Source organism: Corvus hawaiiensis, chromosome 8 (genome assembly GCF_020740725.1).
Source record: "Corvus hawaiiensis isolate bCorHaw1 chromosome 8, bCorHaw1.pri.cur, whole genome shotgun sequence".
Lineage (NCBI taxonomy): Eukaryota > Metazoa > Chordata > Aves > Passeriformes > Corvidae > Corvus > Corvus hawaiiensis.
The window spans coordinates 34,170,763-34,195,070 of record NC_063220.1 but is presented as its reverse complement, the minus strand read 5'-3'; the positions used below and the strand labels follow the sequence as shown (position 1 = coordinate 34,195,070).

General features: G+C 46.3%; 1 long non-coding RNA gene across 1 annotated transcript; it reads left to right on the top strand.

Moving 5' to 3' along the window:
• Positions 1-379: 379 nt before the first annotated feature.
• Positions 380-22,518, top strand: LOC125329785. The gene is made up of 4 exons (XR_007205273.1): positions 380-1,745; positions 14,900-14,909; positions 16,913-16,917; positions 22,507-22,518. It is a non-coding gene; the product is annotated as an uncharacterized LOC125329785 (long non-coding RNA).
• Positions 22,519-24,308: the final 1,790 nt, after the last annotated feature.

The following is a 24,308-nucleotide window of genomic DNA, read 5'->3' as shown; positions in this document are numbered from 1 at the left end:
CAGGTGGATTTGTGCCCATGTCCTGCAGCACATTGTCTGCTAAACCCACTCACGTGATGGGCAATTTACCAGTGCTGACAACAATTTTTTACTGTACTGGTGTATGTGGTACACAGAAATTTAGCCCCCTGCTATTCCCTCATGGCTTTTTTCACCTTTGAAGCAATTAATTCCAGATTTTTTTTAAATACATTGTGACATAACATCCCTTGTATATACTCTTGTGGGCAAGATAGAGGGAAGTAAATCCTTCTTTTTTTTTTTTTTTTTTTTTTTTTTTTTTTTTTTTTTTTTCCCCTCTGTAGGTTTGTTTGCCAGGGTAATGAAAAGGAAAAATGAGCATCTTTTGTGTCCTGGGAGATACTGAGTGTCTGTTTGGGGAGAAAAGACTTGGAGAGCAATGAAGCACCTCAGAAGAAAAAAATTACGTGCAGATGCAAGGCTGGAAGCTTTGCTATGGATGGCAGGAGGAGGTGTGCTCTGAGGTTTCCAGCAATGAAATCAGGAAGTGGGGTTGCTTGTAAGGTTGAGAAAGGCCAGCAGAATATTTTCTTGGCCTAAGTTGGAATTGCAAGATTGACAGTTTCATCACAGTCCAGCAGAAGTGTCCCTGTAAATAATAGTTTGAGCAGGTGAACTGAGGGCAGCTGGGCTGGGTAACAGTGCCTCTGTTGGCCTCCCTATTGATCTGGAGATGGGCAGGAAGCAAATCCCTCATGTTACCTGGCTTTTGCTCCATTGGATTTTACTCCAGCCTACCTGGGAGCTGATCCTATTTCCCTTGTTGACACGTGTGCTGCCAGTGCAGAGTAACTGATGGCCACCTCAGCTCTCTAGAGGTTGAGAACATGAGGAGAAATAGGATTCCTTACACTGTCTTCTCATTGCTCAGCTCCTTTGTAATGGCATTTTCTCTCCTGGGTGATAAATCCAGCCTTAACTGCCAACCTTCCATGGGAGGGGTCTCTTGCACAGGGATGGGCTGATCCTGAAAAACAACAACAGGGCAGCCGTGATTTTCCTCACTCTACACTGTGGAATTGTGTCCAGGGAAATCCTTTGGCTGACTCAAACTTCTGAATGTCTAAGTTCCCGATTTGCACAGCTTTAATTTCCCTTTCTGAGATGGGACCCTTTAGGTTTGTTTTTAATGATTAATTGAGGGCGTTGGGCAAGGTGTTTGCTCAGAGCAGTTTTCACCCTGTGCAAGGGGTGAACCTGTTTACTGGATTTTTGCTCTTTTTCCCTCTCCATTTTGTCTGTTTTAGAGTTGTGCTGCTTTTGGTGGCAGCTAAACCCACACGTGTACAGGATTCTGCATATTTGGAGGGAGGTCTCATATCACTCACCTACGGATATTTTGTCAATAACTTTTTAACGAAATATATCGGACCCTGAAAGCTGCTTTGCTTGAGAGCAGTGTTCTGTCTCCCATCTCAATATTTGCTTTTTGAATTTTGCCCTCCCTCCTCATTTCACTTTCCCTGAACCATTTTGATGGCCCAACAGAGCAACAAGTGTTGTTTGGTTGGTTTGGGTCTCCAGGCTGAACACCTCCAGCTCTCCCAGTCTGTCTTTCTGTGAGAGGAGCAAACAAGAACAGCAAATCAGTGCCCAAAGGGGCTCCAACGAGCTGGAGAGGGACTTTGGACAAGGCCTGGAGGGACAAGACAAGGGGGAAGGGCTTCCCACTGCCAAAGGACAGGGATAGGTGGGATATTGGGAAGAAATTCTTCCCTGTGAGGGTGGGGAGGCCCTTGCACAGGTAGCCCAGAGAAGCTGTGACCCAAAGGGTGTTTTAAGCCAGGGTGGGCCAAACTCCTTCATCATCTGCAATCTGAAGCATTGCTCTCATGGCACAATAGATTTAATTAAAGAGTTTGTTTAGCACTGGGGGAGGGGGGGGGTTTATGGCAGGTGTGACAAAAGGGCCCAATAAACAGAAATGAAGCATTAATTAATTATGTGTGAGATTTCCTCTTGTAGCAGTGTTTTATCAAAATCAGTGAGGCCCTCAGAGCAATGAACAAAATAAATTGGAGGCTGGCAGAAATTGGGGCTTTGTTCTGCTCACAGTGGGTGTTAGGTGAAGGTTCTTTGTGTCAGGCAGAGTGCAGGTACCCTGCATGGAAAATAAGGTGGAAAAATAGCAATAAAATGGCATAACCACTTCTAATAGGTTGAAAACATGAATCCCAAAGTGGGAGGTGACTGTTTTCCAAGGGATATCAGAGCATACAGGAGTGAGCAGTGTTTCATTGAAGGGAGGTTTCCCAGAGGAGGATGATGCAAACCTGGGTTGTCCGAAGTATCCAAAAGCACTTTGCTGTGGATCCCTTCTGTGTCAGACTGGTGCTGTGTCGGGGTCCCTTCCCCCTGCCATGTGGTCCTGGGAGAGGGGCCCTGGGGGGAGGCACGGGGTTTCCCTGGCCCCTGGTCAGCCTTGTTCCCCATTGGTTGTTTTGTGTTCCCCCTCGGGTCCCGTGATTGCCGCAGTTCCTCGGCAGAGCTCCGGCCACGCGGCTGGAGAAATAAACATCTCTCTGAAACATCTACCAAGAATCAGTCCATATATATTTCTTTTCCATGGGCCTTGTTGTTTGATACGTGTGTTGCAGTAATCCCCCGCTGTAACAGTGCTGGAGGACACCGCCTGTTCCAAGCCAATGCATGGAGAAACCTGGCATGGTTTAGATTTGGAAACTCAGAGTTGGGACAGAATAATCCTGTTTGGACTCTGTGTTTGCCCTTGAAACCAAAAACAAGGGCCCTGGGTCCTGGCAGCTAATGTACCCCTGTATCACAGGTCTTGTCCTCCAGCTTCCCAAGAGTTTGCTCCATGGTCCGTAGCAGACAGTGGTGAGATCATGGAGTTTGTGGCCTTGCCAAGGTCACCCAGGTCCCTGCAACAGGATGCATTTGCCCCGGGGGAAGGCAGTCCATCAAAACTGCCTTCTCCCCATCCCTTGTTTTGTCTGGTTTGCTGATGGATTAGTCCTGTAACTTGGGTTCCCTGGGCACAGCTGGAGCCCGGTGCAAGGGAAGCTTCTTGTATTCGTTCAGCTTGTTTTCTGACTTCCAGTCCAAATTTGAATCTCTTTGCTAAACCGGTTGGATTTTCTGGCAGATTTGCAGGGGTTGCAGAGGGTAAGTATCTTGACAGATCTGGAAACCGTTTTCCCATGTTAAAGAGTTTTGTTCCTTATTTATTCAGGGAGAGTTCGGCACTGCATGTTAGGCGGCTGCTGTACAGCCACATCTTGTCACTAGGGGTCAGGAAAATGCTGGAAAACCAGAGGTGTGCCTGAGACGGCAGTCCCTTGCAGGAGGGCACAGGATGAGGGCTCTCAGAAACCTGCCTGATCCCAAAAACCGGCAGTGGTTCCTGGCACTGCCACCCCTGCGAAAGTGTGGCTGTGCTCTGTGAAGCGGCTTTTCAGCTGGACCTTCGGGATCAAGTTGTTTCCCATGAGAAGCATTTCCAGATCCTTTGGTGTGTTCCAAAGCATCGGTGCCATTGCTGCGACATGCTTGCATTGAGGGTGTCTCTCCAGCCAGATTGCTGGAGATCATGGAATGGTTTGCATTGGAAAGGACCTTAAAGATCATCCAGTTACACCCCCTGCCGTGGGCAGGGACACCTTCCACTATCTCAGGTTGCTCCAAGCCCTATCTAACCTGGCCTTGGACACTTCCAGGGATGGGGCAGCCGCAGCTTCTCTGGGCAACCTGTTCTAGTCCCTCTCCACCCTCACACAGAAGAATTTCTTCCCAATATCCCCTCTAAATCTCTCATCTTTTAGTATTAAACCATTCCCCTTTGTTCTGTCACTCCAGTTTCTGATGAAGAGACCCTGTCCAGTTTGTGGGTCCCTATTGCAACAGGCTCTGCTAAAATCTTGTCCCCATATAATTTGGCCGCCATTGCTGTTTTCAAGTCCTGGAAGTCCTCGGGTTTTATTCCCAGCTTTGCAATTGCAGAAAAAAAGCAGTAAAGGGACAAGAGAGGGGCCCTGGGTGTGGATGTAAAGGTGAGGTCTGTCTATACAAATGTTTTATTGGGCAGGATTAGAGAAGGCAGGGAAGCTTTTGAGTAAACAAACCCTCTGATCAGAACCAGAAACATCAGGCTCCAAAGCCAGATGAGAACAGTTGCTCAGAGATTAGTGAGGTATTTAACACCTGGGGATGCTTTAGAAGGAAGGAGTGACTGTAACATACAGGACATGGTGAGAGGAGAAAAGATATGCTAAGGCAGCGGTTTCCTTGGAGACAGAGAAGCAGTTTATGCGCTGTGGCACGTGATGAGGTGCTAAACGGGACAGGGGCCAACTCCAGAAGCTTTGCTGTACGGTAGCGTTGTGAATTTTATTTCCTAGATCTGCCTTTGGGTGCTGTTTCATTGTAGTGTTGGGGGGGTTTTTGTTTGTTTTTTGGTGGTTCCCCCCCCCCCCCCCCCCCCCCCCCGGATCAGGGCTGAGAAAGCAGATGGAGTAATTTTGGTTTTTTTGTGATAAATGGTCCCCCGCTGGTTGGGGGGTATGCCTGTCTGTCACGGATTGTCTGTGGGAGTGTGCTCGGGTGCTCAGCTTCATCTGCAGCCCTCCCAGGAGGTGAGCTGGGGAAGTTTGGGAGCACATGGTAGTATCCAGGCGTGGAGCGTGGTGTACAGGGAGCTGCTGGAGATACATTGTCGAATTGTGCATTTTTCCTAGTGCAGAACCTGCTACTGGAAACTCATGATATTCATGTCAGGTGCAGCACTGAATTTTTTTTTCCTTGTTAGCGTTAAACATACTCTTTTGGTGAGGTTACTCTCTTGTTTACATTACCACCTCTCTTCCTCCTCAGCCTAATGAGCTTTGTGCTGCTTCTCAGAAACTGAATTTGTCTGCTCTGCTTGTTCTTGCTATTAGTGGGAAGGACCACTGGACTACGCTGTCTGCACTGTTTGTTTGAAGCAGGATCAAAATTACTGGGAAAATTGTGTACGTGGCAATCTTAAGAACCCAAAATGCCACTGTGCCTCAACTGCTGGGGGTAGCGAATTAGATAATGTAGCAGCTTGCTTCAAAGTCTGGGGATAAAGAATTCTGGAGGCAGGCACAGTGAGGAGGGGAGAGAAGAAATTCTACAAAGTGCCATTGATTCATAGCCTGGTGAATCGCGCTGAAACCGGGCCAGGAGACACTTCAGAGACAGAGAAGTGGGTATTTGGTTTATTCGGATCGCTCCTCCAAACACACACACACCGGTGCTCCCTACAACACGGTATTAAGGGTTAAATTATGAATATTCATCACATTCCTTGGGACAGGCGTGGTTATACAAATTATTTCTCGGAAGTCATTAATATCATTAGCATACAGGTCATGCATGCGCTGTATGTGTGTCCTGGTGGTCGAACTGAGGAAGGTTCCTCTTCTTCCTCGGGGGTCTTTCTGATGAAGATCAGTAGTCTTCCTCACAGTGCCCTTTTCACCTTTCTCCCTGGGAATGCGTAGTCCTTTGAGGAGTGATTCAGCAGTCTCTGAGATGATCCTTGTCCCCTCTATCTTGACAAGATTAAGGTGAATTCGGCTTCTCAGGCTTTGTAATTAACATCTTCTGTCTGAACTAACATTTGCTGTCTCCCAATAGTTAACTTGTGCTTACATGAGTTAGTTATTGACTGCCCTTTCCTCACTGGGCTGGGAAGTTTGTGGATGTGCTACAGCAAAATGGAGCTGTGTGTGATTTCAGCCAGCTCCGCTTCCCTCTGTGACAGCTTTGTATTGCTTGGAAGGGTTTTGGGCTCAAAAGGAGGGACCTGTCACTCACAGTGGTTTGTTTCAGCTCTTGGACTTCTGCTGACATCCCTCTGAAGTGCTGTAGAAGGTTGTCTGAGTAGTGCCTTGGACCTGGAAATTATTCCTCAATGTTTATGACCTTGCAAAACTGAAGTGTTGGAGCTGGAGGGGAGGAAGGAGAAAGGGAGGTGATTGTTTCTGATCCAGAGTAGAAAATTGCTGGTGCTGTGAGCTCCTGCAGGACATTGCTTGGTGGCACCAGCTGTCCTGTGTTATCATCTCAGAGCTAATGTCCTGTGGCAAGAGAGCTTTCACTACAACTGCTGCTGCTGTTGCCTGCTCGAGGCACCATGGGGAGTGAAGATGTTGGTGACAGTGTTGTAGTGCTGGGAAAGAGACCCAACTGTTTTCTGGAAGGGAATAGATTTAGATTAGATGTTAGGAAGATTTAGATGAGATATTGGGAAGAAATTGTTCCCTGTGAGGGTGGTGAGGCCCTGGCACAGGTTGCCCAGAAAAGCTGTGGCTGTCCCATCCCTAGAGATGTCCAAGGCCAGGTTGGTTTGGGATTGAAACAATCTGGTCTAGTGGAAGGTGTCCCTGCCCATGGCATGGGGTATAACTGGATGATCTTTAAAGTCCTTTCCAACCCAAACCATTCTAGGGGCCTGTGTCTTGTAGGATTTCTCTCAGCCATGAGCCCCTCAGAAAGTCCTTGTCCTTGGAGAGGCTGGTTCTCATGCTGGTCACACAAAGGGAAGGAGAAGAGTAGGAGTGTGTCCCACAGGGGCAGACAATGTTTGTTCATGGGATGGGAGGGTTTCCAGTGTGAGGGTGTATTGGGGAATCTACCTCTGATGTATCATCAGGCTGAGGAGAACTCATTAGTGGCTTTGGACAAAATGGAAAGTAAAGAAGGCCAAGGGCAGAAGAAGAGGGAGAACAAAACACGAACTTTTCTCCCCAAACTCCTATTCCCATTGCAATAACAAAAAGGATGAAGAGCTCCAGGGCAAGTAGGAGATTGTGATATTGACCACCATGACAGCAAGGACTAAAGCCAGCAGGATCAAAAAGCAACTGTAGGCAGTAGCAGTGGCATCAGTCAGTGAAGGGAGTGTTTTCCTCCATGTATCAATCAGCAGTTTACAATAAATGCCTAGCATGGAAATAAATAGAAGTTCTGTGGTGGTGTTGCTGCAGACCTGAGCCTGAGGCCACAAGGAGCTCTGTGATAACTCAGCCGTCTCTTCTGATGCACAGTGGAGCAGGTGAGGCTGATTCACTCAAGCCTGGTGACTGCAGCTGCTCTGCCTTCTTAAGCAGGTTTATATGACTGATGGGTGCCTTAAATCAGCTGAAGGGTTTGAGAGTGCCTCACCCCAATAGCTCCTTGGAAATTCAGTCTTGCTTTTGTAGGCAAATTCAGCATAGGGCAGGAGGGAGAACTATGATATTTGAAAGCAATTGCAGTTTTGGGCACCCTCCTGGTTCTGCTGCAGTTCTCCAGTGCACAGGTGTGGCTGTTGTGAGGGGGAAGGAGTGAGAGCCCACCCAGTGTCTCTTACCCACTTCATCTGCACAGCAAAATTTGGGATCTGAATTGTTGTGTCTGGAGCTTAAGTGTGGACTGCAGCATCAGGCTCCCATTTTGATTAGTGGTGTATAGCTTTCATTAATTAATGCTTTAAAATATCGGCTACAAACCTGCTGGTTTGTGGGCTACAAATCAAAGAAGTCTGACTCTAGGTGCTGTGGTTCTGGGGCACATTTTGGGTGTTCGTTGCCAGAAGTCACCAACCAGGAGGGAGGAGTTGGGGAAGTTTCTTGCTGTTTTTGTGGTACCATCTTCTGATGAAATTTGAGGGGCAACCTGAGATATACACCAGTTTTAGTTTAAGGGTGACTAGACTGGCTTTTATTTCACTTGCTTCCATTTACACTGCTGGCAGATTTAGTTGCACTTTAGCATGTAGAATTGTGGTTTTTCCTTACAGAGCTCCAGAAAGGGTATTTTAGAGCTTGCAGGAAACCAGCAAAGTGGAGAACAGGTCAGGACCTTTCCCCTCTTTGCCCTATGCCTCTGTCTTCACTGGCAGTAAGCATAGTGCAAAAGCCACCTGTCTTATTTTCCTAACCTCTGTAGTCAGTGATCAAGTCTGCTATGTCAACAAAAAGCATGAAAACCTCTGTTTTCTGCTGAGGCAGAAAGATAATTTGTGGCTCAGGCATGACTGAGATGTTAGATGCCAAAATTATGACCACTGTCAGATTGGCTGGATAATTTTTACTCCTAAGCCTTCCACCAAGATGATTTTCAGTGCTTAGAAATTAGTCTTACTCTGCAGAGCTGTCAGTGTCTCCCAGCTGTGTCAGTGTGTGCTCTAACAAATGTGTGTATATATGATATAGCTATTTCATCATCATTCCTTGCACTTCTCCAGACACCTGGGAAGCTTAAGTGCAGCTCTCCTCTCCAAGAGGTCACTTTTGTTAATTTGTGTTTTGGTTTGTTTTACAGTAGTGTAGAAAATTTCTATAACAAGCTGCTTGTTGTGGGATTGTTGGTTTGTGGTTTTTTTTTTTTTTCCCCCCCCCAGGCTGTGTAGACACACAGGGAGAAAGGTTTCATGTTTTGAGTAGATTATGCTTGAAATGTGTTGGGGTTTTGGGAGTTCCCCTTCTGTTCTTTTTTTTACTTGAGGAATTTTTCCCTTATATGTTGCTGGGGTGACAAATTGCTGGGTGCTTGGGAGAAACAAAAGACCTGACCATAGAGGGAGGGGTCCAATGGGCTACTCTTTGTCACCTGGGCTTGTGGGTGTAGCTCTCCGAGTTCCGGTGGAGAGAAAGGCTGGAAAGAATTCGTCAGCACTGCAAGTTTCTGGTTTTTTTTCGACTGCCTTCCTTCTACCGGAGAAACCCTGGGATTCCCAAGCCCGCCTTTCCCTGCCCTGCTGGGAGCCGGGCCGTGGCCGCCCTGCCTCTGTCGTTGCTTCGAGCCTTCGCTACTCTGTAGTTCCGCACGCCCTGCCTGCCCAGACCTCCGGAGGTTCCGCTGCAGCTCTGGAGTTTGATCCATCGCATCTGCCACCCGGGATTTGTGCTCGTCCCTGCTGCTCCAGCCTGCTGTCCCCGAGGGTCCGGCCGGACACTGGGATCGGCTGCCCAGGGGTTTGTGAAGCCTTTGTTCCATCCATTCCTGGGATCCCAGGCCACCAGTGCCGCGTGCTCCCCGAGCTCGCTCCGGAGCGCCCCCTGCAGCCGCGGGGGAACCATCGCACCTGCCCTGCTCACTGGGAGCCGCCAGCGCCCCTGCCGGCTGCGAGCGGAACTGCACCCGAGGGGAAAGGGCCCGACAGCCGAGAAGGCTGGGACTGGGTTTGTGCTTCTGTTTGCTGTTACTGCCATAGATATTGTTGTTTGCTTGCCTTGTTTTATATATATAAATAAATAAATAACTTTTATTCCTATTCCTCATCTCTTTGCCTGGAAGTCCCTTAATTTCAAAATTATAATAACTTGGAGGGAGGGGGGATTGCATTTTTTTTTTTTTTTTCATTTCAAGGAAGACTCCTGCCATCCTTGGCAGATACCTGTCTTTCAAACCAAGACAAAATGGATGTGAGGAGATTTTATTTGTAGAGGTAGGGAATGAAGCAGGGAGAAATTGGGACCTCAACGTGTTTAAGACTCAATTCAGAGTAAAAGTTTGTATCCTCAAAAGGTAGAAAGTTGTTGTAAAGGGGGGCTGTGCTGAGGTCTCTTGTCAGGTCTGAAAGAGGGGTAGATCCCCTTGCAGAAAGGAAACAGCAAATCCTTTGGGAAAAGGAGCATCTGTTTGCAGACCTCTCCCAGCACTGATCCATGGCCACGTTCATCTCCACCCCCACTGGTCCTTCCTGAGGACACTTGGCCCTGTAACAACACATCTCTTCCTAGCAGGAGGCAAGAAATGCAAAAAATCCATCTGGAAGAGTTTTTTGCCTTTGTTTCTTGTGGTGAAGGTGAGCTGAGAGCCTGCAGTTGCCTCATCCTTTTGGCTATGTTTCCTGACTGTTTTGGGTTCTATTATTAGTAGCTGATATGCTGGTGGAGTCACTCTCCTCCTAACTCTGCTAATTAATCAATGTGCCCCATGACAGCTCTTGACCATTAAATAATATTCATTAGTATCCAGACCCCAACAGTATGGATGAACCCATCTATCTTCATTCGCTTTTGGATTTCAACATCAGGAGCAGGAGCCAAAAGTGTCAGTAAAAGGGCACTTTCCTTCCTCATCCTAGTGAAAACTGACCTTGATGATATTTTTCTTTCTTCCCTTCCCTGCCCTTTGTGTCTTGGTTAAAGGAGAAGATGGCCAGTAGCTTCAGCTCCTCTCCTTATCCCAAGTGACTATCCTAGGGGAAAAAGGAGACAGGATGCTCTTTAGAGGTGATAAATAGGATATGATTATCCTTGTTTTGTAAGGAATCCAATAATGTCTCTTGGGTCATGAAGGAGAGAAAATGAAGAGCGATATTTATCGATGTCCGAGTTACCTTCTTCCTCCTAACAATTCACTTGGCCAGTGGTGGAGCCACATGTGCACACAGGTAATCCTATATTGTCCAAACCTGTATGCATAACCTCAAAACTTGGAAGGAGGAAATGTTTTGGAAGTGTTTCCTGAGCCAGCCAAACATCTGGTGTTTTCCTGGGAAGCCATGGCTGTGTGCTCACCCTTGCTCCCCAAAATGAGAGGATATTGCTGTCCTTGCTCGTTGTCTTGGTTTGAAAGACACATGTCTGCTAAGGAAGGCAGAAGCCTCTCTTGGAATGGCAGATGCAACCCCCTTCCCTCCGAGTTATTATAATTTTGAAATCAAGGGGCTTTTTGGCAAAGATGTGGGAAATAGGAATAACAGTTCTTTACTATTATATATCTATATGTGTATAACCAGTCAAACAAACAGCAATAACCATGGCAGTAACAGCAAACAGAACCACAAACCCAGTCCCAGCCTTCTCGGCTGTCAGGCCCTTTCCCCTCGGGTGCAGTTCCGCTCGCAGCCGGCAGGGGCGCTGGCGGCTCCCGGTGAGCAGGGCAGGTGCGATGGTTCCCCCGCGGCTGCAGGGGGCGCTCCGGAGCGAGCTCGGGGAGCACGCAGCACCGGTGCTCTGGGATCCCAGGGAGGGATGGAACAAAGGCTTCACAAACCCCTGGGCAGCCGATCCCGGTGTCCGGCCGGACCCTCGGGGACAGCAGGCTGGAACGGCAGGCTGGAGCAGCAGGTACGAACACAAATCCCGGGTGGCAGACGCGATGTATTCAAACAGGGAACCCCCCCGGAGGTCTGGGCAGGCAGAGTGAGCAGGGCTACAACGTAGCGAAGGCTCAAAGCAACAACAGAGGCAGGGTGGCCACGGCCCAGCTCCCAGAGGGGCAGGGAAGGCGGGCTTGGGATCCTGGGGCTTCTCCAGCAGAAAGGAAAAGCAGCCGAAGAAAGCAGACTCCCTCTCTGTCCGAATGAAGGAGACCGAACTGCCCACACACCCAGGTGAAAGAAAAAGAGCAGCCAGCTCTTTTGTTTTTCTGAAGTATCCAGTCATTTGTTCCCCTAGCAACATGTAGGGGCAAAAATTCCTTTAACCGAAAAAACACCCCAGGAGAGCTCCTAAAACCCCAACACTCATCCATGAGGTTATTTCCTGAACATTCCTGCAACATGGCAAATACTTGGTCGTGTTGGGAAGTCGTGTAATTTCCTTCTTGCCAGGTGAATCTGCCCTGAAGCAATTCCTCCTTTTGTCAGATTAAAGTTATTTAAATTGAAGAGCTAAAAGGACTCAGTGAGACCTCCTGAGATGTTGAAGTTTGTCCTCTGCTCTTGGGTTACACAATGTGATCCTCCAATCCCCCATGAATGTCCTGGGGGTGGCGGATTTGTCTGCTGTTAACAATCCCATGGATGACCCAGAGAAGGATTGCACAGCGGATAAATTCCCTGTGTATCTCAGACCTTTTGGGCCTTACTTCCTGTGGTGTCGTGAGTGTTGGAGATGAACAACAGATGATAATTTTGCTCTTTGCAGGCTGCTGTACTCAGGCTTGCTCTCTGGTTTTCCAACAGTGTTCCTAGAATTAGTTTTTTTTCTTCTGTCCTCCTGTAGATCTTAATTTGAATCCACCTCTGTTCATAGAGGTCTGAGAAGATGAAAAGCAGTCGTTTGCCTGGAGCCACCACTGTAAGTTATTTATACAGTGATTAGTTAAAGCTTCAGATATTTAATGCAACCTTTAAATCACATACCCACCAACAGCAACTGGTCATATAAAACTTCATTGAGTGGTATCTATCACTTACTGTTTTTCTCAAGATGTGCATATATTTAATTTTCCAGTGATCTCTTGCTGATATTTTCTGCTGAGGAACCAGTAAATTGAGGGGCTTCATAAAGTGTTTTGTTGCATGGCTCTGAGTGAATTACTTGTAAAGGGAGCTCAGAATATAAAAATTCATCTTGCAAGGAAGTTGCCCTGTTGGATGAATCCCATCTCTATGTTAAAACAGACTCAAACCTTAAAACAAAAAGTATTTTCACCAGATGAGTAAAGGCTCTTCCACCCAGCCAGCTTTGAATATTCAATGTGGTTGGTTTTGCTTCTGTTTTTTTCCCTCTTCTGCCTCAGCTTGTGGGACAACAGCTGGTTTGTGCCAAGGGTTCAAAGCTGTACCTGTAAACAGTTGAATTCAAATGAACAGTCAAAATTTAATGGTTTTAAGTTGGCTCAGAAAGCCAAATTCTTAAGCTTAGCAGAGGAAATGGAACTTGAAAGAAACATAGGTAGAAAATGTAAAGCTGAGTCTAATGAACTTCATATTTTGAAGAAAAGGGAATTAAAATAAATGAGACAAGGTTATGCCTTCATCAAGTAGCAAGAGAATATTCCAGTTGTTGGAGCTAGGCTGAGCCCAAACCAGCAGAGACCCTTGAAGTGAAGCATTTGGGCACCTTATCTCACCCCCTGGCTGTGTTGAACTGCTCCACCAGGGTCTGTCCGTGACCTCAGCTGGACCTGACAGTGGCTGGGACTGGGAGCAAGAAGCCTGGGATTGGGTAGGTTGAATGCCAGCTTACAGACTCATGTGCTTCAGTGAATGTCTCGTCTTTGACTCAGATGTGGGATTTCTCTCATCCTGGAGGCAAATTTGCCACTCATTTCTGTGGCAAATAAACTTCAGGCAGAGTTAGCTGCTCCTGTTGCTACAGCAAAGGCCTCTGTCTTAGTCTGTGCTGTAATTAAGTCATTAATTTAATACTCTCTGAATATTTCCTCATTCCTTTTTTTGAAATAAGGATGGAGCCAGTTCCCTTTGGCTGAACTGTACTTGGTAGGGCTGAGTAATAAAGACAGAGTGGCAGGTAAAGGTGATGGAGAGTCCTTCCTGTGCCTTCCCACACAGCTTTGAGTACTTCACTCCAAGTCTCATAAATAGGGGCTTGACCTCTTTTTAACTCCAGTTAAAAGCAGTGTAGCCCCTTCCTAGCATTGCTATGGCACAAGGAAAGGGGGAAAAAAATGTCCATAGACCTCAGAAGACCTTTTCCAGGTGTGAGTCAGTTCCTGCTGTATCTGAAGTTCAGAGCCAAAGACGATCTCACTACATTGTATTTAACTTTGTCCAATTCCCTTCCCATTTTCTGCAGCAATAAAATCCCTATTGCTCTTTCATCTCTCCCTGTTTTTTCCCAAGTAGTTTCTGTGAAAGTGATGTTTGGGGGCAGTAAATCACAAAATGAAAGCCTGCATTCATAAAATGCTTTATGCCTCCCTTCATCAATATTTCAATGTGCAACACAGACACCAGCATTTCATTTTAATTATGCCTCAAATTTCCTGGCAGAGGGATAAAGCTGAACTCTGCAAGGCAGCCCAACCCCATCCCCTCACTGCCATGGGATCCCTGCAACATCCAATTATCCATGGGTTTTGTTCATCTGAGTCACGGGGCTGTGTGCATGCCCGGTGCACAGGAGGATTTCCAGCTGGGCTGAGTCTGGCCTGGCTCCTTCTTCCCTTGCCTTGGGGTGGGAGGAGGTCTTGCATGTGTCTGTGGGAGCTGGTGCATTGCCTGGAGCCTCCAGCCGGGTAGGAAGGGCAATTGAGCGCAAACAGAAGGTTTGGGAAGATAGGCTCTGACAGTGATTAGAGGCAAGGGAAGGCCTCCCTGCTACAGCAAGTGTCACATTTTTTTAAATTGTCCTTCCTGAGGTTGCTTTAGTTGCAAGGACTGTTCGCATTTGCAGAAGAGACAGAACATAACCGAGATGTTCAAGTCACTGAACAACACTGGCAAGTCACCCTGTGCCTTTGTGTAGGTAGCCCTTTTTGGGATGTTTAAGAGCTGGTCACCTGCAACTGAGGGGCAATACAGGAATCAATAGTTGTTCACTCAGTTATTGTGCCAAACTGCAAAACTCTTTGCCAGAATCACAGAACAGTTTGGGTTGAAAGGGACATTACAGACCATCTTTTTCTACCCTCCTGCCATGGGCAGTGACACCTTCCACTATCCCAGGTTACTCCAGGCCTCATCCAACCTGACCTGGAACACTTCCAGGTATGGGGCAGCCACAGCTTCTCTGGATAACTTGTGCCAGGGCCTCCCCACCCTCACAGGGAACAATTTCTTTCTAATATCCTTTCCAAACCTCCCTCTGTTAGTTCAGAATCATTGCCCCTTGTCCTGTCACTATCAGCCCATGTAAAAGGTCATTCTCCCTCCTTTTTATACACCCCCATTTAGGCACTGGAAGGGGCTCTCTGGTTTCCCTGGAGTCTTCTCCAGGCTGACCAACCCCAGGTCTCCCAGCCTGTCTTTGAGGCAGAGGTGCTCCAGCCCTTGGAACATCTTTGTGGCTGATACTGCCATGTCCTTCCCAAAAATCCCACAGCAGATGTTCTCAATGTACAACATTCACAGGTATGTGAGGCAGGATGAAGATCCATGTGATAAAATGTGGAAGGAAAGGAGGAGGGCCCCTAATGCAAAGGAAATATGTCCCTTGTGGTGGTGCTCTTCCATCACTGTCAATTAGCAGGAGTGTTAAATCTGTAGCAGCTGGTGTGGGGTATGACTGGAGAGAGGGCACCAAATAGGATGGTTTATCAGTGTAATTCAATATGACAATTTCTGTGGTCTTATCCTGAAGACAGTGGGCAAGGTGGGGAGAGGGAGCGGCACTCGTGACACACACAAATGCTAACTGGAAGGGAAAGAGGCATTCATTCATTCCTTGTTAGCACATACAGACGTGAATGTACTGATTTATGTAACTTCCCAAAGCCTGGCTGCTGCTGCCCACAGAACCCTTCTTAAAACACACATCCAAATTAAGATGCCATGCAGCAAATAAATTGCTCCGTGTGGAAACTTTGTTTGCAAAGTCAATGGTTTTGCAAAAGCTTATTTAAAGCCCTTAAAAAGCCAAAACAAGATGTGTGGAGAAACAAATATCTGTGTATTGCTGGTACCAAGGACCATGAGATGGTTTTGAGGCAACAGTCTCAGGGAAAACAGAATGTCACAGCAGCTCAGGCTTTCAGGGACAAGGGTTGGCATCTTTGGTTATGGATCTACTAAAATTAATTCAAGTCCAGGCAGCACCAAAGAAATTATTTAATAAATGAATCACCTGCCCAAGCACAGCAATTTGGGATTCTGTAACAGAAGGGTACACGTTTTGAGCTGAGAGAGGAAGTGTGGGATGTGTTATGCTTCACCCAACATCTTAATGCAGCATTTCCTCTGCGAAGGAAAGTGTGAAAAGTGAAGTTAAAGCTGTGATCCCTGTTTTTTTTCTCTCCCTAGGTCTGGTGACTCCCTTTTACTCAGAGCTACAGCAGACTCGCAGACGAGTTCTCAGGTGGCGTTATCCACAGGGTCGTGGGAATTTTCCTACTCTGTATGTGTGTATAATGCTCAAACCATATTAGGGCAAGAATAGAGCTGTTTTGGAGAACCTTTCCTATGATCTCCTTAAAGTTCCTCTAAAAGAGTTTTCCAGCAGTCCTGCTTATAGAAAAATTAATCTGGTTGTAATGACAGAAGATGAGGAGCTCAGGATAAGGCAGAGGACCCTGAAATAAGGTTGATTTGCAGAAATACTATAATAACTCAAAAGATAAGTCTTCGTCTGCAAGCCTGGAGAGAGTCATGAAGGCTGGGAGCTGTTAAAAGGATGTGCCATAGGAGCAGAGGTAGGGACAGCATCAAAAAGCATTTCTGAAGAGGTGGGAATGGCAGTCCCTCTTGTTAGCAAGCAATATTTCCTTGCTGGTCTTGAGATGTCACAGACCATCCTAACAACCAGTGGTCTCAAACAGGAGAGTTTAAAAGAAGCTGAAATTTATCTGTCCTCACAGGAAATGAGTGCTGGCAGGTTTGGGTTGATCTGGAGGAGAAAAGAGTTGTCTGGATGGGCAGAGTTGTTTGCCAGGTGAATTTGCCTCCCTGCATGGTCCAGCAGTTGCTGTAAGTCAGTCTTAAAGAACCTGTGGCTGATAAATGTGGCCTGTACATGTGTAGTTAGCAAGGATTTTTGGGTTGAGACCTTTTGGTCTGGACCCTGAACAACAGGACTGTTAGGGAGGAGAAAAGGAAAATGGCAGTGTTTTCTGAGTGCCTGCTCCTCAAATACTCTTAGGCACATCCTGCAGCACAGAAATAAGCAGAAGAGATCTACTTAGGAGGTTACAGGTTTGCTATCCTTGGATCCTGATAGAATACACTCTGTCCCAGAGTTGTTTTGCATTTCACCAGGGAGTCTTTTGTCTAAAGGGCATCGCTGCTACAGCAAAGTGGAGCTGTCCCTGCCCCTGCTTTCTCCAGTGGATATCACATTTCATTACCCTGATGAGCCTGAGCAAATTCTCTTGGTTGTATTAATTTGCCCACGAGCCAGCCTGTGTCATGTCCACAAGAATTCTGTGACATTTTCCAGCCTCCCCATCCCTCCCGGTTCCAAAACCTCGAATAATAATTGCAGCCTTCTCCCTTTTTCTACTTCTTGCTTCTGAAATGAAGGGCTGAGACACCCCCTTTTCCTCAGCATGCGGAGAGTGTCAGCCCCAGGCTGGGTGAGCATGCAAGGCATACCCCTCTCAGTGCTCTGTGTGAGTGTCCTGTGGGGCTGGCAGGGCTCACAGAGTGGGGTGATTTGCACAGCCTCAATTTTTGCAGTTTGGAGCTCATCAGTGGAACGGAGTGGGGTGGCTGGTTTGGCATCATCCTATGCTTTGGGCTGATGTGGCTGGCAGAGTAGAGTGCTCCTATGCACTTAATGCCTTCATACCTTTTTCCCCCTCCCCAAAGCATGGGTGCATCTCTAAGGAAAGGGCCACATAGCGTTGGACGGCAAATGTTTTAAACCCAGGATGTGAATGCTGCCATTTCCTCCACACCTTTCCTGTGAGGCACTCATAATGATTTAAGTTTAGATGCATGGGGGCAGGTGAGAAGTAAACTACATGTGTTTCTGTGGTGCTGCTCCTTTGCCACAGCTCCAGTTTGATCCATATTTTGGATTATGTTGATAGTACAGAAGAGTTCAGGCTTTTTTCCAAAATATTTGTATCCAGAAGTGTGAAGTGAGGTGGTCAGACACTGAATAGGCTCCCCAGGGAATGGTCATGTCCCCAAACCTGCCAGAGTTCAAGGAGCATTTGGACAATGCTCTTCAGGCACAGAGTGGGATTGTTGGGGTGTCCTGTTCAGGGCCAGGAATTGGACTTGATGATCCTTGTGGGTCCCTTCCAGCTCTGGATATTATATGATTCTATCAGATGTGCTTCTGCATTTATCACAGAGAATATTAATGCATATTATTTTTGCTTTAAATAATGATACGTGATGATAATTTTGCTGTTCTACAAGCCTGAAGCTGAGCTATTGAAAAATCACTGGTGCTTCTACCAGCCTAACCTTAAGGACAGATACTAATTTCTCAAGAAGTCAAACAAGCTCTAACAGGACAGAGAAAATTAGCTCCTGATTATTGGTAGTTTTGAGAGAGATGAAGGAGCACTCTTTCAAAATACTTCTATGCTTATTTCCCTCATCCAAGCATCCCAAGAAGGCAGCTCAACACTGCGAGGCTGCAGCCATTCCTCCTGCTCTCTACTGGTTATTAGGCCTTTGGGATAACGTTGGTTTTCCATATTCAGGTTTGAGAGGAAAGGTTAATGCACATTGGTCCATAAACCCCACTCTGGAGGCACTGAGAGGCTTTGTACGGAGAGCACGAGAGCCTGAAGCACGTGTGGACAAGAGCACTTCCACGAAGAGAACTGATTGAAAGAGAGCTTCAGGATAAGTGTGTGAAGGGGCCTTTGAATGGGTTTGGCTGTAACACAAAGCTGCTCCTGGAGAGCTCTTTGGCAGAAGGAAAGAGGCTCTTGCAAAGAATTAGTTGTGTGTTGCATCAAAAGATGAGGGGTTAGGGATTGGACTAAATGGATCAAAGAGATCTGGATACAGAAACTAGAGCAGAAGATAATGACAGGCAAGAGTCACCACTAATGAAATGTGAAGCCCTGAGCACTTAAAATGCAGTGAAGAAGGTCCAGGATCTTCCCTCAGCCCTAAATAACAGGATAGTGAGGTGGCAGCAGCAGCAGGTGCCTGAGGTACATTCACCCAGGTGGAACTGGTAAGGAAGGAGATGTCAGTACAGGTGGGAGATGGCAATGGATGCCTGGATACTCCCAGAGAAACAGCTGGAATCTGCACAACGTGTGCACAGGTCGACCTGTGGTGGGAGGTGGCCAAATTACAAGGGACAGGCTGTGAAATGTGACAGGGACTGAAATGGATATAGAGGCGGAGCTTTGAAGCCATCCACCAACAATGGATCCCACTGACACTTTGGATGCTGATGACCCACCAAAACAGGGGTCCAATTTGTGCGGAAAAGCCATGCTATGAAAAGCCACTGTCCACAAAGGAGATAGAGGAGTCCTGCAACGTTATTCGAATAAAGGGAGAAAGTCCACTGGGGCATACCCCCCGTGTGGTTTCTCTCTCTGTTTGGAGGGTGCAGCCTCCTTTCGTCCTAAACTCCGGTCTGCGTGTTGTCCTCTTCCTTTCCCCACTGGCTGAGGTACTAGGAAGGCACAGCCTTCCTGAACACCTACCACATATTCCCGCCCTTCAACATGTCATTTCCCCCCAAAGTTCGGAAGTTCAGGCTGTCTGAGTTCTGTGGATCCACCAGACGTTCAGACTGTCTGGGCTCTGCAATAAACTTTGCGCAGACCCATTTCTCCTGTTACCCTAAAGTTTAGGAGTTCAAACTGCCTGGGTTCTGTAACCAAACCCATTAGGCTTGAGGTCGGTACAGGCATTAAGACGCACTTAGAGGACATTAACACCCATTTTTCCTAAAGACTCTCTATCCATCGAGTTGTTTGTAAAGAGATCAGCACCCATCTTTCAAATTCAACCTCCAACCCCCAGGCCAAAACCAGGTGCGGTGCTTTAAAGGCTTCAGACGCAGAGCCAACAAGGAGGAAGCGGTAACAGAGGAGGATGTTTAGGGTGTCCTGAACTCGGCCACCTTCTGAGGTGTTTGTTTCTCTCTCCAGGAGCCTGCAATCCCAACCTCAACACCTCACCAACTGCTTAACCTCCGGGGACATCAGCATTCTTTCCTGGGACAAACTAGGACCTACCTCAGCCTGAGCAGACAGATGATTGTCAAATGCTCCGAGCCCGGCCAGAAGCTGCTGTGGTGAGTGATTTCTAGTCCAAAGAGATTTTTTTTTCTCCCAGCATCCCTCTGAGACATTTTCCTTTGCCCCGAAAGGCTTTCTCCCTGTGTTGAGTCATGCTTGAAGCAGTGCTTGGATAATAAGTGCTGCTGAGCTCTGCTTTAAACAAATGAAGTTGATTTAACAGGGCTGTAGGACGGCAGGTATCTGTGTTATTCAAGAGTATTGGCAGTTCGAAGGCCGAGCACTAAAAGCGCTTCATTTTTATTTCAACTCTTAATTGAAAATCAGCTGGTTTGTCTTGTTCTCCTCGGTGCTGCTCCTTCCCTGCTCCCGGCTCCCATCCCCTCGCGATGGGATAAGGGCTGTTAATGTGACACCCCTGCACAATGTGTTTGTCAAAAAGTGGCACGAGGCCAGGCTTTCACTTGTGGTTTATTAGTTTAATTAACCAGGGCCTTGCAAATACTTCTCCGTGAGGCAGAAATGAGAGAATCTAATGTTTCTTGGGCTGAATCCTTACATCACGTTTAGCCACCTGGTGAAGGCACCAAGGTAAAAACTTGGCTCCTGTGATTAACCTTGACTGAATTCGTAATATCTTGGAGTCACATTATTGCTGACCTTGTGCTTTGCTACCTTCTCATCTTTCTAATTTGTCTTTTCTTCCTGCCTTTGCAATAACAGTCAGAAGTGTTAAAAAATAAAAACCTCCTGCTGCCTCGTGGGAGAGAGCTCCTTTACTTGCAATGGTTTTTAAATTAATTGATTTTTTTTTTTTTTTTACTTTCAGTAAAAAATACTTCTTGTTATACTTCTTGTTATTTGTGTTTTTCTGGCATTTGTGCACACAAACACTTGCATGAGAATAGCTACTTAAGAGTTGTTTGGAGGTGACCTTGTCATTTTTTTTTTAAAAATGAATTTGTGTGATGATGTGCTGGATACTGCCAGCCACCAAGATAATTCGGCATTTGTTCACACAAAAAGAAGTTCTTCCTATGTGCTATTTTAGGAGACGGTCTTGATGTTGTTTGTGAGAAAAGCAGTGTTGAAGCTGGGATGTCCACAAAGAAAACTCCAGTTGCTGCCTGGGCTTCTTTCCAGCGATTTGGTATCCTTTGTGGGTGGTTTGTTTAGTTTAGTTTAGGGGTTTTTTTGAGGTGTTTTTTGTTTTTTTGGTTTTTTTTTGGTAAGGTTGTTTGGGTTTTTTTGGTCAACCAGACCAGAGCACTGAGTGCCACCAACTGTTAGTTGAATACCTCCAGAGATGGTCACTCCACCACCTCCCTAGGCAGCCCCTTCCATTGTTTAACAACCCTTTCTGTGAAGAAATTCTTCCTGATATCCAACCTGAATCTCCCCTGGCACAGCTTGAGGCCAGATACCTCTTCTTTACTAGGAATTCTGAAGCAGAAATGTGGACTCCAGGACCTAAGCAAGTAAAATACTTGGAAAATACCTTGCTCATCCCAACATCCAGCATTAGGAGCAATCTCTTTGTGAGACTTTCACCCAGAAACACTAGCAAGTGTAAAATTTGGTAAACACATCCCTCTGGCTTTGTTTTTTTAGTTAATCTGGAGCATATTGAACTGTCCTGTTTACTGCCTGGTGTAATTTAAGATGTTGAATGGAAGTGCAGCATCCTTAGGTGAAAGTTGCTGGCTACCCAAAACATTTTATCGTGGTGGAATTTGTAGTCTGGTGGATTTAGTGAGGATCATCTCCTCTAGAAAGAGATTTAATCTCTCAGCTAACACTCAGCTGACCTGTGTGGTGCATCACAGGTTCCAGCCATTTCTCTGTGACTTTGGGAAAAAGGTGCTTACCAGATGGGATGTTTATCTTTCATCAAGAGTGGGTTTATCCAATATGTCAATACAGAATTTTCTCTCTGTAGGTCAAGAGGAAATCTACATGTATATTTAGAAACGCAGTGGAGCCATTAAATTAATTTGTCTTTGCTTTAATAAAGGCGCTTCTTGCCTTTAGAGAATGATAATGGCGCTAGATTAGCGTATCCAGGAATACCATTGTGAGTGGCAGCTGGAGAATGAGAACTCGATGGGATCTAAAATTAAAGAAAAATGTTTGCAATCAGTTTTGTGCTTCGTTCTCCTCTTAGCCTGGCTACCTGAGATGTTCAACACATAATTCTACAATTATGTGGTGTATTTTTTTTTTTAAGGGAACGTATTGTATGTCTTCTGTAAGAAACTCTCAAGATGTTATTTTCATGCAAATAGTTTTGTGTGCTAAATTGAGGAACTTAAGAACCACAGAAAATACAGGAAATGTGGGCAGAATGCATTCAAAATGTAAAAGTTTCCTCGGAGTTGTCAACAGCTCTTTAAGAAGTCTATTACCTGCACCTTTCAGCAGCTTTTCTTTGTGATTGCTGGGGGGGAAAAAACCCAACAATTACTGAACTGAAAATATTGTAAGTAGCTTGTTGCACGAGGAACAGCTCTGGAGAGGGATAAAGCCACTACCTTCTGCAGTTTGCCTTTCTGGCTTTGACAAAAATCGAGACGACAACCTTCTTCTTTTTCTAGTTGCCGCATCTAAAGTAAGAGGATGACCGGGTTTCTTGATGGCTTTTCCTTAAGGTTTCTCTGACACCTTCTAGGATGTGTCCTTGTGCTTGTGCCTTTCCTTCAGCAGCAACCATAGCAAAAGAAACCCAAATTTCCCAGTGGAAGAATCTTTATTGCTCGTACAAAAGATGAGTGTATAAGCCTTGATTCCCAAGGGCCAAGCCAGCCTGGAAAGCATCCTCTTGAAATTGAGTGGGGTATGAATAAAGCAAGTGACTTTTCCTCACCGCAAAGATGAGTACTGTACTTCACTGCTGCGGATGATTAAAGAAAACAATTGCACTCTGACAACATGCATTGACGTTTCCAAATGAAAAAGGAATGAAGAACAGATTCTGTGAGGCTTACCACTGATGAGAATGGATCTCCCTGGATAGCAGCCTTTTTGAAAGTCGATTCTATTTCTTTTTTTTAAAATGCTGCCTAGAATGGGCAATCCTGTCACGGGGACAAGTGGTAGATCAGAGGAGTTCAGGGGGTAATCTGGGGCACAGAAATGACTCTGCACTCGCACTCATGAGCCCACTGAAAGGCAAACAAGAAAAATGCCTGAGTGAATGAGGACAAAGAGGGAAGGGGCATCTGGGTTAATGCTGATAAATGAATATTTGACGTTTAAGTTCAACTTCCATTTGCTTGCAAATGAAAACTATTGTGTCAACACTGCAAGAGATGGGCCATGTGGTTTTTTAATTTATCTTTTCCCCCCCAAAGGTTAATTCTTCTTTGATTTAAGAGGAAAAAAAGAAGTGAGAAACGTTGACTTTAAATGATGGGCAAACACACACAGAGTCTTGCCTTCCTGGCAGTGCTTGCTGCACATCCACAGCACAGCCCTGCTCCAGCAGCTGGCAGGGGGCTGGAGGTGTCCGGGATGCCAGGTCAGGGAAGGAAGAGCTTGCCAGACAGGTTTCCTGTACAAATTTTTTGCTTCTTGTGATGCTCGCTTCCAGCCCTGAGGTTAAAACCCGGATGTTTACAGCCACATCTTTTTATAGGCAGCAGGTGATAGGTAATTTTATGTGAAAAATCTATTTAGTCCCCTGATGGAAGAAGTAAACTTAGGTGATACTTGTTCTCCCGTGAATTCTTGGCATGCCATAAAAAAATCCTGTTGCAGTTCTCCAAAATATTAGCTGTAAAACTTGTTCCTTGTTAAAATTACAATCAGAAGGTGTAATAAAGGGATTATTCAGGCATGCATTACCATGGAATGTTCATCTTCAGGCACTTGGATTTTGACTCTGTAATAGTACCGTGCTTTGCCTGGTAAATCTTGTGGTGGCTGCTGGGGTAGAAAACACAAACCCTCCTGCTGTGCCTCTCCTCTGGTTCAAAGACAGTCCCACTTTCAAGTTTAATCAGTAGTTTTATTGTTGCTCACAGGCAAAAGATACCGATCCCAAAAAAACCCCAGGAAAACTGGGATGGAAAAGTTGAATACTGGGTGGAATTGCACGTTCTCCTCTGCTCCTGCTGGTTTTAATTGATCCTTCATAATGGTGTGTTCTTATTTGGGAGGGGTGATCCCGGGAGGGTGACAGGAGTCTGTTCTGGCGGACATCCTCGCCTCTGCCCAGCCCATCCATGGTGGAACCAAGCTCTTGGTGAAGCTGTGCTGGAGCAGACCAGGGAACAGAGAGTTCTTTGGATGTTGGTTGGATTTCTCTCCCCAGGTGGCTCTCCCAGAACTGTTTCTGTCCTTGCAAAAGGTCTTTTGGCTTCTTTTTTTTTTTTTTTTCATAGTGTCTTAGACCTGTCTATGCTCCTGAAACACTAAAGGGTGTGGATGTGGCTCAGTGCAGCAACTGAAAGGTGGATCTGTCAAAAAAAGTATTGAGAGAACTGAGCTGATGCTTTCTCAAAACAAACTACTGTTGTTGTTTTCCAGAGCAGAGTCCCAGTGATCACAGGCAGTGCTGCAATGGCAGAGGTCCCCCCCTGAGGGAAAGCACAGGGAAATAATGGACTCATTGAATGATTTGGGTTGGGAGGGACTTTAAAGCTTATCTCGTTCCTCCCCCTGCTGTGGGCAGTGGCACCTTCCACTAGACCAGGTTGCTCAGAGCTCCAGGCTGGGAAGGTATGGAACACAAACTGCTGGAATCTGTCCTTGTATCCACGCTGGTGCTCCCTGTTGGCTTTTCAATGGCATTTGAA